General features: G+C 39.3%; 1 protein-coding gene and 1 long non-coding RNA gene across 5 annotated transcripts in view; both read left to right on the top strand.

Annotated features, from left to right (window-relative positions):
- Positions 1-17,041, top strand: part of spg21 (SPG21 abhydrolase domain containing, maspardin) — a 123,368-nt gene that overhangs the window by 20,858 nt on the left and 85,469 nt on the right. The window lies entirely within an intron of this gene.
- On the top strand, positions 64-6,417 carry LOC127532036 (uncharacterized). The gene is made up of 4 exons (XR_007939248.1): positions 64-5,022; positions 5,130-5,227; positions 5,581-5,643; positions 5,737-6,417. It is a non-coding gene; the product is annotated as an uncharacterized LOC127532036 (long non-coding RNA).

Genomic DNA, 17,041 nt, shown 5'->3' on the forward strand with positions numbered 1-17,041 from the left:
CATTCAAATGATTCTGAGTTCACTTTTTTCTTGCCCCCCCCCCCCCCCCCCCCCCCCCCCCATAGAAGTCACACACGAATAGATAATTTTTTTTATTCCTTTGTGCCAAATGTTTTTAGTTCAATCATGTTCCATAGGAAATATTTTTCTGTCTGATCATGCTCCCCTGTTTATGGTTTACTCTCTCCCTGGAGGGAAAATATTTTCCAAAAGCTGGAGATTACAACCTGCCCTCCTGAAGGATGAAAGATTTGCATCTTACTTCATATCAGAATTCAAAATATTTTTTCTATTAACTCCCTATCTATAAATGATCCCTCCATCATCTGGGAAACATGCAAGGCCTATTCCCGTGGCCTAATTATGTCTTTTGTAGCATCTAATAGATGTCTTAAGTCTGTACAGCAAAGGTCCCTCGAAACTAAATTACATGATTTGGAGAAGCTATATCTCTCGAGCCCTCACCCAAGCATACTCTCAGAATTGACAGCGACTCGCACTGCTTTGAAAACTCTGTTAATTCAGAATGCAGAATTTTCTCTTAAATTTGCAAGACAAAAGTTATGAGTTTGGGGATAAACCTGGTAAATACCTTTCTAACCTTGTTAAAAAGAGAGCTGAATCCCAGACCATAATTTCAATTGAAGATTCAAATGGTATTAAATCATTTGATAGCAAAACCATTAATAACGAATTTGCACTCTTTTATTCAAATTTATATAAATCTGAGCAATCAGATCTTGCTTCAGCCCTCATGCACTCTTTCTTTTCAGACATTAAACTTCTTGTGGTTTCTGAGGCACATAAATTAATGTTGAACGCTCCCATCACAAGGGACGAGGCCTTGCTTGCTTTAATATCGATGCCCTCTGGAAAGGCGCCTGGACTGGATGGGTTCGGTTGCGAGTTCTACAAAGAGTTTGCAATGTACTTTTGGACCCTATGTTAGCCATGTTTAATCACTCTTTTGGGAAAGGGATTCCACCTCAGTCATTGCGCGAGGCAAATATCTCCCTCATCCTTAAGAAAGGCATATATCCTTATATCCTTATAGATGTGCCTCATATAGGCCAATAGCTTTACTTAATTCTGATCAAAAACTACTTTCAAAAATTCTAACTATGTGCCTGGAGAGAGTTTTACCTGGAATCATTAAAGAGGACCAGACAGGTTTCATTAAAAGACGCCACTCCACTGATAATATGAGACGCTTACTTAATATTATTCAGTTTTTTAAGAGTTGTAAAGAGCCATTACTTGTTCTTTCCCTCAATGCTGAAAAGGCGTTCGATCGCGTGGAGTGGCCTTATTTATTTTCTACTTTAGAAAAGTTTTGTCTGGGTGATAATTTTATTCAATGGATAAAGATTCTTTATAATAATCCAACTGCTGCGGTTGTAACTAATGGTTTAAGATCTGATAACTTTCCTCTCTATCGTGGTAACAGACAAGGGGACCCTCTTAGTCCTCTGGTTTTTGCTATAGCCATTGAGCCCCTCGCTCAAGCTATTAGGCAGAATACTGGTATTTTCGGTATTGTAGTCAAAAATAGAGAGCATGTAATTTCGCTGTATGCAGATGATATTTTGATTTTCCTTTCCAGGCCATAAATCTCCATTTCTACCCTTATTAATTTAATCTCCTCATATGGCTTATTCTCGGGATACAAAATGAATATGTCCAAATCTGAAGCTATGCCTTTGGGGTCTTTACAACTTCCCTCATTCTTACCAGGGTCCTTTCCTTTTCATTGGTCACCCTCTGGGTTCGTATATTTGGGGGTGCATATTACTCCATCTTTTGGGGATATGTTTAAAACAAATTTTCCTCCTCTTTTTGAGACCATAAGAGCTGACTTGGAGCACTGGTCTCCTCTTCCCCTTTCTTGGCTTGACAGGGTCGCTCTCATTAAGATGTGCATCTTGCCTAGGTTACTTTACCCATTACAAATGATTCCTATTCTGCTGTCAAAAAAGGTCATTAAGGTACTTGAGGGCTAGTTAAGCTCGTTTATCTGGAGCAAAAGGAAACCAAGGTTAAAAATGGCTAAACTCCAGTTGTCTGGTCCTGAAGGGGGTTTGGACTTGCCTAATTTAAGGCTTTATCAGCTGGCAATTCACCTTCGTGTCATGGGAGCCTGGTAGGGCTGCAACTAACGATTATTTTAATAATCGATTAATCGATGAATCGGATAAAAAAAACATTTTTAATTTCCGCCTCTTTATTCAGAAATAGAAGATTTGGAATGACAGAACAAATAAGATCATTATAGGGAAGCCTTCATCTTCAACCATAGACAGAGGCCTCACGTCAGTGACGTTCATGTTGAGGATGCTCTCAGAGAGACAGCTGCTTGCTGTGGTGTACATGGTGTCTTTCTCATCATGAAGCTTGTCAATGCAGTTCATCCTGCCTCACGCCAACACAGACCAGTGTCTTCACTCAGATGTTGTCAGAAAATTAAAACTTGAGGCTTAATCTTCAAATATTACCACTATAGTGTGCAAGTTACGTTCATTTGTAATGCATATTCAAACCATGCTAATGAAAGTGAAATAAAACCTATCTCTCACAGTCGCACATGCCCCATCTCTGTCATTAATCAGTAATTAAGCTAATCCTAGCATCGGACAAGCTACCAGAGAGACTGATATTATGTTTCCTCACTATAAAACGGAACAAATGTAGGCTAATGCAGTGACTTAAGGTGCGTGTCCACTAGATGCAACACATCGTATGTGGCCGGTTGGTGCGTTTCCAGCTGCGATCCAGTGTGTTTACCTGCAGCTCATTTTTATAAAGTAGACTCGACTTCTGTTGTCCTTAAACATCTAAACTAGCCGTCGGTGAACTAAAACCAGGACAGGTTCAGCTGCTGCACAGATGATTTCTCGCCTCAAATGCTTCAGAAATACTTTTCCCTGAAGTGTTTTCGAAATAATACAGAAAGTTTGCGGCCGAGCCGCTGTGTTTATTAGACTCATCTACCGTCAAGCTGAAAGCGTGTGACCGTCCGGCATCAGTGCGATTTTCAGATGCATGCATTCGCATGTAGTGGACACGCAGCATGTCTTTGTTTTGTGAAGCGTGAAATGCTCCCATATTTTTAAGGACTTCGGTCAAAGTGTTTTCTCCGTGCTGGTCATGTTTCATTTGTTGAATTTACTTCCTTTTGAAAATACCTCCTCTGCTCTGCCTCCACTTCGCTCTGTTCAACTCGCTCTGCAGGTGAAGGTTTTTATTTTTATATATATAACTTTATTTACAAAACTGAACAATAACAGTTCACAGTTTCATCGGGAACATTGTACGCTCGAGGTGGTATGCATCTCATAGTATAAAACAGATATAAAGAAAGCATAGAAATACATAATACAGTTCACAAAATTAAGAAATAAATAAAGAATATATAAGAGGAATGTACATCAAATGAAATCAAATTCAACACAAAGCGTTCTTGTCTTCACAGCTTTGGGGTTACTGCAAAGTTTTAAAGTGTCAAGGTAGAATTTTAAATATGCAAGGAAGACAGTCAGGTTGAGAGGCATCTGGCTGCAGACCTCCACTGTGAGGTCGCTTCTGGTGCAGACCTCCACTGTCAGGACGCCTCCACTGTCAGGACGGGAAGTAACCATAAGCATCCGGTAGGTGGCCGTAACACACCTGAAGTTGGTTTACTAACCGCTAAATAAATCAAAAGAAGAAGCCATTTCACGCTAGTGATCGTCTGTATCGTTTGGCGTTTACGGTGAGTTGTTGATTTTTATTATCCACAGAAAGTGTAAATTACGGTGGCTGACAGGGGAAAATGACGTGCATATACACAAACGAGCTGCAAATACATTAATGCGCTGCATAAATGAAAAGAAATGCAAAAAGAAAACGCTGCATATCCAGTCACACAGTAGAAGTAGTAGTGACAGTAGTGAGCTTTTCACCTGAGAGGCAGACAATGGTGAGCGAGACAAGTAACGTTAGTTGAGGGAAAAACTGTATGAAAAGGTTTGTCTTCTCTCATCTCCATGGATAAACATAAATAACAGAGAGAACACAGGGAGATGGTAGTAAAACACCACTTCAGCACCCATATAATCACAGTGACTGAAAAGCTAAGGACTTAAAAACTCCTAAACATTTAGGGAAACTAGATGTCCACTGTCTCTGACATAACCTAACTTTTTATGTGTGCGAGTGGGGGGGTGGGTATGTGTGGGTTTATGTAGGCCTATCGGGGGGGATGAGGGGACCTGTGTGTTGTTTTTTTTTTTTTTTTTTTTGTAAAGCGCTTTGTGCTACATTTCTTTTGTATTAAAAGTGCTCTATAAATAAAGTTTGATTGATGGATTGATAACCATGCCGACTTTTTATGGGTGCTCGCTCATGTGTGACTGGATATGCAACGTTTTCTTTTTGCATTTTTTTTCATTTATGCAGCGCGTCTGTATATGCAACGTTTTTTTGTTGCAGCACGTTTCTGTTTATGCAACGCTTTCATGTATTTGCAGCTCATTTGTGTATATTGTACATTTGCCCCTGTCAGCCACCGTAGTAAATGCATGTTTTTTTGTGTTCTTCGTCAGTATAGCTGTTGCAAACTCATGTAGGAGTCATTAATGATGCAGTTATTGGATATAGGTCACTTTTATAAGTAGATGTAAACAGGCGGTACAAAAAATCAGATATATACATCAAGTCAGTATTAGGCAAAAAGACCTGCAGTGTAAATGAGGCCTAGAAATGTATGTAGAAATTAAGTTTTTTCACATTTTAACTGTAAGCAAAGATAAATTAATTTGAAATAAAGTTCATGTACTATAATTCAAACACAACACAATTTTATATCCTTTTCAGATGCACCATTCAATTTTTAAGTCAGTCAGAAAGCCTGCAGTAGAACGCTGCACAACATGCTGCAGTTTGTTTCACTGCCCCCTTTGCCCCAAAGGCATGTTTAAACCAAGCATCCCGTCAAAGCTTCAGCGACATTTGGAGGTCCACCTAAAAATGCCATTACATTTGAAGGTAATGTCATTGCATTTTAGATTAAAGTTATACGCACATGCACACAATTGTGTCATGTGACTTGTTTGTCATTGTCTAATCTAAACATTTTCTTGACTTGCTTTTAGATAAGAAGATCTGGACAGATACATCAAAAGCCCTCCTGCAAGGTGAGGTGTCACCAGTGTTTAGGCTGAAGAAAAGAAGGGTGGATGACATTACTATGGTAAGATTTTAATTTTGTTTTAGTCCCATTTGAGTTTTTCTTTTGTTTCAGGTTGGAAACCAGCATTTCTATTTCCCTATTTTTTCAACAGTCTTTTTTCCAAATTGTACTCTAATTGCGGACTCGCTTTAAAGAATATGCCATTCATGAGTTAAGGTCACACCTACTGTCTCTAAAAATAAACAGTGTCTAGATAATGCATGATTGGATTGAAAATTAACATTTGTTGAGCTGACTAATATGTCAAGGTGGACTACTTGAACAGGTCCTGATGGGATCTTTTCTTTTTCTTCTTTTTGGAGGTTAGGCTTGAATATTACAACTGATCTTTTCACTTATCTATATATTTTCAGGAAGAAGAGCAGTAAGCTGAGGTTTCAGTCAGACCTGCTGATGTGAGCATACCAGTGGAAGGGGTAGGCTATTCTCACAGTATCTATTGGTCAGATACTGTTGGTGCAGCAGTTATGGTACAGAAAGACATTTTTTTATTTCTGTCTTTTCTATAGGACTCAGTTGAAGTGCGTATTCTGCATGATTGCAGACATGCAGCAGAGTGGGTTGAGGCCAATAAGACACTCTTCTCTGCCAGAGTGGACCTGCCTGAAGTTCTATACATGGGGGAGGAGGAACAGGCTGAGGCTGCTCTGCAGTATAAAAGACTCGGGCAAGAAGACATGGATGAGCAGGAAAGGGAAGAAATCCTGGAGATCTTCAAATTCACATTCTACAACATTGAGGACGTGGAAATTTTGTGACATAGTAAAGGACGAAAACAATTATTTGGCATATTGTGAATGTCACAAAGATGAATAATTGAAGGATAACAGAACATTTGATCATGTTGTGACTTTGTGTGTTCATGTTTTGTTTTCTCATTGAGCACTTAATAATTCACTTGAACTACACTGTAGATCTCAAGAGTTTGGGTAGTAGTTGGTGGTATTTAGGTGCTCCAGCAGCACAAGAACATAATTAGCATAGACAAAAGATCCTTGGCTTTATAGGCTACAAATAGACACTTGAGCCCCAAGTCACCCACGTTTATGTTTTCCGTAATGACCTAAGCTGTAATATTACACAAAACAGTGTATATTGCTCTATGTACATGGCAATCATTAATGAGAAGTGTTTTGAAAAAGTCAAATGCTAATGCTTCACTTGTCCAAATAAAAAGAACCAGAAAAGCACTCAGAGAGCGCAGTACTCCTTCAAGGCTGTTCATTCCCCCACATGGCATTGTCAGAAATGTAGCCTTTTTTTATATAAATGCAGCATTTGTTTATTAACTAATAATTTATTTCATTAAATATGCAGCGGGCGGCATGAATTGATGCAGGCAACTGACAAAGCGTTTGCTTGTTGTCATAGTTACAGCGACGCCGTGCCTGCCGCTATCTCGCTATGGGAAGTGTTTAACAAATCTGTGGATCCAGACAATAAGCGGCATTACTGGCAAAATCTAATGAGGTGGTCCTTGTGTCATTTCTGACCTTCCCTGAACATTTCATCCATATCCGTTATTGCCTTTTTGAGTAGTGTTGCCAACAGCCGGATTCACAGAAGGACAAGCGTATGCTGATCGTCACATAACTCCACCACGTTCCTTGGTGGAGTAATTATAAATTCTCAATATACGCTTGATACGGTTACTGGCAGAATATAAATGTGTGCTTCACAGGCATAAAAAGTCACGGTGGGGCTCATCCATCCATTAATTTTCTTCCGCTTATCCGGAGTCGGGTCGGCTGCAGATCTCCACTGTGAGAGCGACCTCACAGTGGAGGTCTGCAGCCAGGGTAGCTCCTCACCCTGTCTCCAAGGCTGAGCCCAGCCTGCCTGCGGAGGAAACTCATTTTGGCCGCTTGTATTCGTTGTACGGTGGGGCTCATGCGTAACATAAAAGGAAAACACAGAACAAAAACGACAAAACAGAAGTTTAATATATAAATAAAAACGATATATAATATAGACAAGGGATTAATAGATTTTATGTTCTATTATTAACTAATTAATGCATTAGCACGAAAATCAATTCCACCGGAAGTCCCTACACGATTTTATTTCAATTTTATTTTGTAATGCATCCCGTGCATTTCCCGTCCTGTCAGTGGAGGCGTCCTGACAGTGGAGGTCTGCAGCCAGATGCTTTTGGTCAGGTTGGGTTTTTGTTTTGAAAATTTGCTGGTGTGAACATGGAATTTTGCTAAAAGTACAATAAAGTTGATGACATATGTTTTTTTAATAGGCAAAGTATCATCAAAGCAGCCAAATAACATAAATTCAATTTTCAATTTGAGTTGAGTATTCAGTTTTCTGTTCAACAACAAGTTAAGGTCCTGCCAAAATCCCTGACTAAGGGTACAATCCCAAAACCTATGATTTATAGTTTCCTCTGTGTGGTGACAAAAAGAACAAAGAGGGTCAATGTTGAGTCTGTATTTTGCAATAACAGAGTTAACAGGATAACACCTGTGGAGTATTTTCAGAGAAACTTCCTGCACCTTATTTGAAATACAAAATTTCCTATGTAATGACCATGTTTTTTGCCAGTCAATATCAACATACAGATTATTCCAGTAAAATACTGAAGTAGGCTTACAGATTGTATTTCTTAAGATTAAATCTCTTATACATTTATTGTTTGTTTTACTTTTCAGGAAAGGATCTGAGTTCCCTATATATAAATTAGATGGGGTGGTTTCAATGGAGACATCAGAGGTTGAAGAGGATAACATTTTAAGACCTGATGGAATAGTATCAAAGATGATTGCAAATTCTGTAGGTGGTATAGGAAAATTATATTCAGATAAGAACTCTTCATAAGAGAACATGTGACCCTTTTTGTTAAATAATTGACGCTCTGCAGGTGAAGTAAAGGGCTCCGCAACATGACGAGTGACGTGTAAATCGCACGACACAGCGAATCGATAATGCAATTTGTTGCCAACGCTTTTAATAATCAATTATTATCGATTTTATTGATTAGTTGTTGCAGCCCTAGAGCCTGGTATAAATCAGACCCCTCATGCATTTGGTTTGACATTGAATCCTGTTTGTCTGAGTGTTCCTTATGGAATCTGTTATTTATGAAAAACATGGAAACAGTCAGAAACTCCTGCTCCAACCCTATAACTTTAAGCACTCTAAAAGCCTGGAGAATCATTCTTAACTTAGAGAGTCATGTACAGTTAACTTCTCCTCTAACTCCGCTTCTGAATAACCCTGATTTTTTTGCCAGGTTCTTTAGGTAAGGGTTATTCAGTCTGGTTTGAACAGGATATCGTGAAGCTAGGTGATCTTTTATGTGATCCAGGATTTCTGTCCTTCCAGCAACTGCAACAGAGACATGGTTTAGAAAATAGTCAATTTTTTAGATATTTACAAATCAGGCACTTTGTTTCTAAGGATACTACATTGATCTCCAGGAATGACATCTCAGAGGTAGAACGTGCCTTACTGTTGCAGCCGTCTATGAAACATATTAGGTTTTTTTATAGGGTACTGAATTCAAACTTAAGTTTGTCTTTAATTTCTCAGAGTACAAGGGAAGCATGGGAAAGAGATCTTGGAATCTCTATTGAGGTTTCAAAATGGGAGAGGGTATGGCTGCAGGCTATGAAAATCTCTATTTGTAACCGTACTAAGTCAACCCAATTTAAGATTCTCCACCAGATTTATACAAGCCCAGCCCTGAAAAATACAATGGATTCTGAGACTTCCCCTATCTGTTGTAAATGTAACACTGATGTTGGTAATTTCATTCACTGTTTCTGGACATGTGCAAAGTTGCAGAACTACTGGTCAGGCATTGTAACAGAACTGCGTGCTATTTTTGGAGTATCAATAGACCTGGACCTTCTCCTTGGTTTTCCTGATCATCATATTGTGAATGTACAGTGAGTACGGAAAGTATTCAGACCCCTTGAAAATTTTCACTCTCTGTCATTGCAACCATTTCCCAAAATCAAAAAAGTTCATTTTATTTCTCATTAATGTACACTCCGCACCCCATCTTGACAGAAAAAAACAGAAATGTAGAAATTTTTGCACATTTATTAAAAATAAAAACTGAAATATCACATGGTCATAAGTATTCAGACCCTTTGCAGCGACATTCATATTTAACTCATATGCTGTCCATTTCTTCTGATCCTCCTCGAGATGGTTCTGCTTCTTTATTGGAGTCCAGCTGTGTTTAATTAAACTGATTGGACTTGATTAGGAAAGGCACACACCTGTCTATATAAGACCTTACAGCTCACAGTGCATGTCAGAGCAAATGAGAATCATGAGGTCGAAGGAACTGCCCAAGGAGCTCAGAGACAGAATTGTGGCAAGGCACAGATCTGGCCAAGGTTACAAAAGAATTTCTGCAGCACTCAAGGTTCCTAAGAGCACAGTGGCCTCCATAATCCTCAAATAGAAGAAGTTTGGGACGACCACAACTCTTCCTCAGGCATGTTATTTGGTCGCGGATACGCGAAAATTTGCGTATTGCGGTATCAACGTGAATCGCCCAAATTCGATGAGAAAAAAAATATGGGGTGTAAGGGGTATAGAGTTGGATCGCACGTAGTTGTCAACAGTGTGCTGGCAAAAGCACAAGTTGGAAACAACGATTGGAGAGCATTATCGAAAGTTAGATGTAGCTGGGAAAGCGAGGTGCATGGTGTGCGACGATGAGACAAAATACAGCGACAGAGGATGCCAAGCGCTGATAGGCCACATGAAAACGAAAAATCATGCCAGGATATTGTACGAAAAGCGCTCTAACCACCAAATGCCCTGCAATTTTTTCACCCGGCGGAGGGAAGAGACACGACAACAGGACCAAACATACGGGATCAGTAGTGTGTACTTGCAACAACCCAGTGGCATTGCCCCACAAGTTCCTCAACAGAAGAGGCTCACTCCCATGGTCGATTGGAAAGCACACATAGTGATGACTTCATGTGGCTCATTCAAATTTGAATCCAGTATAAATATTTGGTTTCATCACATTAACATGACTTTGTGCTGTTTTTGGGGGGTGCCTAGAAGGTCCCATACAGAGATTTTTTAAGCCTTCATGTTTAAAGAATTCTAGGTGTCAGAGTTCACCAGAATGCACCATTTCAGCCTTGAAATTTCAAAAATTTCTTGCCCCCCGGCAAGTTTCCTCCCCCCGGCTCGGTCGCTCCGCTCCCTTGCTTCCAAGGATTCACTTATTTGGTAATTTCCCTATGACATGCCTACTTCCTAGACCTGGCCGTCCAGCCAAACTGAGCAATCGTGGGAGAAGAGCCTTGGTGAGAGAGGGAAAGAAGAACCCAAAGATCACTGTGGCTGAGCTCCAGAGATGCAGTCGGGAGATAGGAGAAAGTTCCACAAAGTCAACTATCACTGCAGCCCTCCACCAGTCGGGGCTTTATGGCAGAGTGGCCCGACGGAAGCCTCTCCTCAGTGCAAGACACATGAAAGTCCGCATAGAGTTTGCCAAAAAACACATGGACTCCCAGACTATGAGAAATAAAATTCTCTGGCCTGAAACCAAGATTGAACTTTTTGGTGTTAATTCTAAGCGGTATGTGTGGAGAAAACTAGGCACTGCTCATCACCTGCCCAATACAATCCTTACAGTGAAACATGGTGGTGGGAACATCATGTTGTGGGAGTGTTTTTCAGCTGCAGGGACAGGACGACTGGTTGCAATTGAAGGAAGGATGAATGCGGCCAAGTACAGAGATATCCTGGAGGAAAACCTCTTCCAGAGTACTCAGGACCTCAGACTGGGCCGAAGGTTCACCTTTCAACAGGACAAAAGCTATAAGAGCACAGCTAAAATAACAAAGGAGTGGCTTCAGAACAACTCTTTGACTGTTCTTGACTGGCCCAGCCAGAGCCCTGACCTAAACCCCATTGAGCATCTCTGGAGAGACCTCAAAATGACTGTCCACCAATGTTCACCATTCTACCTGACAGAACTGGAGAGGATCTGCAAGGAAGAATGGCAGAGGATCACCAAATCCAGGTGTGAAAAATTTGTTGCATCATTCCCAAGAAGACTCATGGCTGTACTAGCTGAAAAGGATTCAATACTGAGCACAAAGTCTGAATACTTATGACCATGTAATATTTCAGTTTTTCTTTTTTAATACATTTGCAAAAATTTCTACATTTCTGTTTTTTCTGTCAAGATGAGGTGCTGAGTATACATTAATGAGAAATAAAATGAACTTTTTTGATTTTGGCAAATGGCTGCAATGACACAGAGAGTGAAAAATTTCAAGGGGTCTGAATACTTTCCGTACCCATTGTAAATCATAACAAAAACTCTTTAATATATTGACGTTTGCTGCCAGAAAGAACATTTTGCTTTTCTGGATTAAACACTCTGCTCCCTCCAAAAAGTCCTGGCATAACCTGATCATGGACAGTATCCCTAATGAATATATTACTTGTTTGTTGCATTCTTCTTTGGGAAGTTTCTATCAGCTCTGGGAACCATACTTAAAACACATTGATCCTCAGCTCTTGTATTCCATTTTACTTGGCTTTCCTAAGTAGTAACTAGGTATATTACCTCACTCATAAAAAATAAATACTTGTATACTTTTGTTTAACTTCTATTTTTATTTATTTATGCTGTAATGTGCCAGTTGCTGTATTCTTGATTGTTATTGTATACCCATTTGGACCTGTGTACATTTTGCCTGAGCTTTGTTTTCTGTTGTTTAAAAAAAAAATTAAAATAAAAAAAAGAGTTGTAGAAATAATTGGAAACTCAAGAGAGCCATGACATTATGTTCTTTACAAGTGAATGTAAACGCGTACGGTACCGTCACGTGCGCGCGCAACGCTACCGTTACGTGCGTGCGGCGGCGCCGCCGTCAAAACACTGTGCTGTTACACTGTACATGATTGTTATGCTTTGTGCATAATGATCCCGGGCGACGGCCGAATTCTGCGCGGCCGGTTCGGGCTGCCCGAGCGAGTCGGGACCGACGGAACGAAGCGGCGGCGACGCGTACGGTACCGTCACGTGCGCGCGCAACGCTACCGTTACGTGCGTGCGGCGGCGCCGCCGTCAAAACACTGTGCTGTTACACTGTACATGATTGTTATGCTTTGTGCATAATGATCCCGGGCGACGGCCGAATTCTGCGCGGCCGGTTCGGGCTGCCCGAGCGAGTCGGGACCAACGAAACGAAGCGGTGGCGATGCGTACGGTACCGTCACACGCGCGCGCAACGCTACCGTTATGTGCGTGCGTCAAAACACTGTGCTGTTACACTGTACATGCATGTTATGCTTTGTGCACAAACTGTTAAAACTAAATTAAATCCGTCCATTACGTTTTGGGTTATGCTGTTAACAGACAAACAGACAAACAAACTCCGATTGGTCATCTGTACAATTGAGCGATGGACTGGCGGAGGTCTGCACTCTCCGAGTGCTTTTCTAGTTTTATTTTTGGTTTCATCCCACTGTCACTGACTGCTCACATATAGGGAATCCAAAGGCGACTTTGGATTGTTAGGTTCTCTGTTCTCTGTTTAAAATTCGTAAGGTCTTTACCGTACTACACTGAAAAAAAAGTCTGTTGGATTTACATAAAAAAAATATGGACATCGGTTGCACGTATTAAAGTTATGTTTACTCAAAATGATGTATTCATGTTCTACACATTACATTATTATATGTTGAACCAACATGACTTTTATTTATATTGATTTAAAGCTTTTTTAATGTTAAGTATGTTTAATTATCACATGCTAAAGTAACATGATTTTTTAATGTTAAGTATGTTTAATTGTCATATGTTAAATTAACCTAATTTTTCATGTTAAATATGTGTAATTGTCATATGCTAAAGTAACATAATTTTTTAATGTTAACTTAACGCTCTTCTTTAATGTTAATGATATTAAATTATCATCAGTTCTGCCAACATATCTTTTTTTATGTGAAGTCGACCTAACTTCCACTGAGTTATAAACTTTGATATACTTTGATTATCCATTTTTTACATGCTAAAATTACTTTTGTAAGCCAATCTGTAATTTAAGAAATGTATGTGTACATCTGTCCATTTGATCCACCCTAATGTTTTACCTACAGCATTCGCTAAAAATAAAAAAAAAGCATATGTGGCAATAAACAAACAAACATCACCACTTCATCGCAAAACCTGTATTTGGTGTAACAATTTTGCACAAGAAAACATCAGAAAAAGCACATTGTCTTTAAAATACTTTAAAGTGATAATCTCGAAGATTGCAGTGCTGGTTGATTTGGTGACACCTACCAGCAGTTATTTTTCTAAATGAATCATACAGCAACTAAAGAAGGCTGGAGATGGAGAGGTGAGAAGTTTTGCATTCTATGTTCAAATTTACCTATTGCTGGTTTCATACAATTTTTTTTTTCCTGGGTATGACCCCATACCAGTTTTTAATTGTGGGCCATAGGCTCCATCACAATTGTGTTATCTCATTTGGTGATTCATAGTGAGTTAATTTTTTTTTTTTTTTAACTGAACATCTTCAGAATTATCACATTAACACCTTAAGATATGTTATCAAGACAGTGCATAACAAACAGCCGTGCTGGAACCTATAATGTAACACTCCAGGTCCTTAGAACATTTGTTTTTATGAAAAAAAAACAAAACCCTGAAATTAACAGGTTACATCATCTTGTCACGTAGTGCAAATGCCTCTTACGTACTTCCCACCATAGCACTGGAGAGCAAATGTCTCTTACCCTAAGTAGGAGGTAGAACTGGTCAAATATCAAGCAAAGCAACAAAACTGGATCCACTAGCACTACAGCGTAGTAAACACAATCAACTGCAGATACAACCTGAAAAGAACACAACTCATTTGTTCAAAAGATAAAAAAAATAGAATTAAATGCAGCATAGAAAATGTTCTAATAAATGCTGAAAATTGCTCTGAAAAATAATGGCTTGCTTCCAATCTTATGTATTCACAGTAAAGAAAATCACCCCCAAACCCTTCAAGGACAGAAAATCTGTTTCAGTTCTCTTTCAAAAATAGCCAAAAAAACAAAAACAAAAAACAACTCATATCTAAGAAGCAACTTGGATGCAAAGGTTAACCCCCCCAATCAAGCTCCCCTCTACTCAGTGTTTCACTCCAAAACACAACAGTTCACTGATAAAGTCTGTTTTTAAGGGCTTGGCCTTTCTTGGAGAGTGTGTTGCCTTCCAGCCCCATGACCACCTTCTGAAGCACTTCGAAAGTGTACTTGAGTTCAGGAGGGTAGTTTAGGTTCAAAGCATAGATCAGGCCAAGCAACATGGCAGCAGCTAATGCAAAATTATCCAACTCCTGCAACACAATGTGGCCCTCCAGGACAATCCCGATGTCGTCTGGTTTATCACTGGCATCTCTTTGTTTGACAATGTATATTCCCACTGTGGTCTCCTCAATGGAACCTTGAAAGAGGGCTTCATCTGCTGCCTGCACAATCACATTCACAAAATGAAACAAAGTGAGATTACACAAACACTACATGCCGTATGTGTATAGGGAATACTGAATATCTGCATTGAGTTATGGTGAGAAATGTGAAGTTGTAGAATAAAAAGGACAGGTTCTGAGGAGAGCAATTTATCAACAATAAAAGACAGTTCAAAGGTCTAGATAAAGCCAACAAGTACCAAGAGCAGGTAAACAAAAACTCTCAGATGACTGCTACCACACTGTTAGGACTGGAGTGTTTTCCCTAGTTTTCTGGAAGGCTTAGGTGCTGTGGTTGCATGGTTGCATGCGTGGTGGTGATGGTGGGGGCGGGGGGGGGGGGGGGGGTACTCTGTTACTCAAATACAACATTTTTAAATTGTTTAATAATTTTTCCGAAAAATAATAACGTTGGGAAGAAACATGTTGAAAAGCATAACAAAAAAAATCCAACCTGCAAAATGATTTCTGTCAGTTAATGTTTATTAATTTGAATGTTGGTATGTAGTATGTCTTTTAAATAACATATAATGTATGGGTGAAAATTAATCACTTTCCATTATTGCTTAATCTAATGATTTTTTGATTAACAGTATCACCTATAAAATGTCAGAACATAGATGTCTATTATAATTTCCCAGGTAGCATTCAAATTGCTTGTTTTATACGACCAACAGTCCAAAACTCAAAGATATTCAGGTAATCATCATATATGACAAAGGAAATCATCCTTCATTTGAAAAGCTGGAAATAGCCAACATTAGGTATTTTTACTTGTAAAAACGTCTGAAACAATTCTAATGATGTAACAATTGTTACAGCTCTACCACATTATACTTTTCAATAGCAAATAATTAATTTTAATCTACTTGCCTTTAAAATCTAAAACTGGTTATTCACACACCGACCCATTTTGATAATATTAAGATCACTACCATATTGCTGTCCGACGGGTTGGCTGACTAATGTAATTTCAATAAGAAGACATTTTAGAGCTTATACAAAAAAATGAAAGATAAAATCTGGACATACTGAACCTCAGTAATCATACTCACCCCATACTCTCTCACAAGGTTTTCTGGGTCCTCATTGAGGTAGATGCAGAGTGCCTTGATGATGCATTCGCATCCCAAATCAACATCACCATCCTAGTCAAGAGGGATAAGCAAAACAAGTTGTTTTGATAGAGCCCCTTTTCCTTCAATCAAATGTTACATCAACAAAGCAGTATCCCCACCAAAAGTATTCTCACTTCAGCCATGGGTGCCACGATGCTCCCTAAGCATCTGCCTATTTGTCCTCCTCTGTTTTTAAACAGCTTGGTCAGTTTCACGGAGTGCACATCTAACTGCGAGAGAAATCTGGACTGCAGGGGCATTGTTGTGATGCGCTTGAATTCGGCATTTATCTGACAACGAGAATGATTAGACATCAACATGCTATATGGCAGCAATTTCGAAAGGCATTCATTAAAGGGGGAAAAAAATCAAATTACCATGACCAACAGTGATCTTAAGTTAAATTAGAAGATTTGTACAGTAGCAGAGTAATTCCACAAGTGTCTTGTCATTATTTAATTACTTTATTTTGTAGTGGTCTTATGTCATGATTATAGTTAAAATATCATTTATCCTCTCAAAATGTTTTACAGAAGCAACTTGCTGCTTCTCAGTCAATGTACATCGATTCAAAATCCTATGTCAACAGTACCAGTAGATAACTACCTGCATGTGACAAGTTTTAAAGAATGTCCTCTTTAAGGCAAAAAACCTTTCAGGGAAAATTACCAAATTGAACTTGGATTATGATTTGGGATGGGCATCATTAGGATTTCATTAATACCACTGCTCTTATCAGTTGTTTTTCATTACTGAAGAAGTGTTTAAAAAAAATCAATTACTACCCTGTTATATATATATATATAGAGAGAGAGAGAGAGAGACAGACAGACAGACAGACAGACGTGTTGCTTTAATTTTAGCTTGTTAATGTGTGTCTGCGTGTGTAAATTCATAAATCACATACCTCGCCTACTTCAAAGAGTGCTGGCCATCTTTCCTGGAAATCTTTTATCACTGGTGTGTCACGAACCACTTCATGTCTCCTACATGCAAATGTCTTTGCCATTTTCAGCCTCACCACCTCCTTGTTGTTCTTCTTAGCATCTGAAAGAAGCTCCACTCTCACACTCTCAAGGCTCTTCTCAGATTCTCTAGTAGGATACGGGGGGCAGTAGTTCACTTCGGACCTTCTCGGTTTTTTAATGCCGAAAGCAGCACTCGATTTGCCCTCTGGTTTGTGCTTGAGTTTATTGTAACCTCAGGACACCCAAGCTTTCTCAGCT

Source organism: Acanthochromis polyacanthus, chromosome 2 (assembly GCF_021347895.1).
Source record: "Acanthochromis polyacanthus isolate Apoly-LR-REF ecotype Palm Island chromosome 2, KAUST_Apoly_ChrSc, whole genome shotgun sequence".
Lineage (NCBI taxonomy): Eukaryota > Metazoa > Chordata > Actinopteri > Pomacentridae > Acanthochromis > Acanthochromis polyacanthus.